This window comes from Syngnathus leptorhynchus, unplaced genomic scaffold (assembly GCF_054491065.1).
Source record: "Syngnathus leptorhynchus isolate UIUO unplaced genomic scaffold, UIUO_Slep HiC_scaffold_79, whole genome shotgun sequence".
NCBI classification, from domain to species: domain Eukaryota; kingdom Metazoa; phylum Chordata; class Actinopteri; order Syngnathiformes; family Syngnathidae; genus Syngnathus; species Syngnathus leptorhynchus.
The window spans coordinates 255001-255936 of record NW_028232046.1 but is presented as its reverse complement, the minus strand read 5'-3'; the positions used below and the strand labels follow the sequence as shown (position 1 = coordinate 255936).

Here is a 936-nt window from a genome sequence, read left to right as displayed (position 1 = left end):
GTTCTCTGCTCGGGCCGGAGGGCCGACGCCCGTCCCCCCCCCGTCGTCCCCCACGGACCGCCTCCGAGGCCACTTCGCACGGCTCATCCTCGGCTCCCTACCAATGCTTAATCGATGGGGCCGCCCGGCCGGATTCGCGCCCCCCTGTCCACCGCGAGTCTCCCCAGACTAACCCGAGTTACCGCCCAGCTCGCCTAACCTTGCACTCGCTCTGCCAAACGGTCGTGTAGTCGGCGGGCCGTCCTACGGGTCGCCCTCCCTCCCCAAACGCGCGGCGGGATAGCGGCAAGGCGGCGGCGGCGGCCAGCGGCGTCGGGGCGCTCGCACCGGAGAAGAGGCGTCTTACGAGGCCGGGCGCAGCTCCCTCTCGTTTACTTGCTGAGTAGCGGCGCTCGAAGGTTCCGCGGCGAGCGCGGCTCATCCCATTGAATGTCCCTGCACCAGGCTCCATCGAAGGGCCGCCCGGCCGGATTCGCACCCCCCTGTCCACCGCGAAGTCCCCTCGACTAACCCGAGTTACCGCCCAGTTCGCCTAACCTTGCATCGCCCCGCCAAACGAGCGAGTTGTCGGCCGTCCTGCGGGTCGCCACCGGCCCCAAACGTGCGGAGGGATAGCGGCAAGGCGGCGGCGGCGGCCAGCGGCGTCGGGGTCGACCTAGCACCGGAGAAGAGGTGTCTTACGAGGCCGGGCGCAGCTCCTCTCGTTTAGGGGTCCGCGAGGGTCGCATTCGAGGTTCCGCGTCCTCGGCTTCGGCTGCGCCGGGTCCAGCCCGATCCATCTCACCCCGCGGCAGCGTCAGACCACCTAGAGCCCCCGCGAACCGCGGCCGGCGTCCGGAAAACAGTCGCGCGAGCCCCCGCTCCGGCGGGCCGGCGAGCGAGAGGCGCTACCCAGCCACCCTCTCTCCTACCTGGTTGATCCTGCCAGTAGCATAT

At 70.2% G+C, this 936-nt stretch overlaps 1 non-coding gene across 1 annotated transcript in view; it reads left to right on the top strand.

Moving 5' to 3' along the window:
• Positions 1-908: 908 nt before the first annotated feature.
• Positions 909-936, top strand: part of LOC147038216 (18S ribosomal RNA) — a 1907-nt gene continuing 1879 nt past the window's right edge. The window contains exon 1 of the ribosomal RNA XR_015064044.1: positions 909-936. This exon is cut by the window's right edge and continues 1879 nt beyond it. This is a non-coding gene — a ribosomal RNA (18S ribosomal RNA).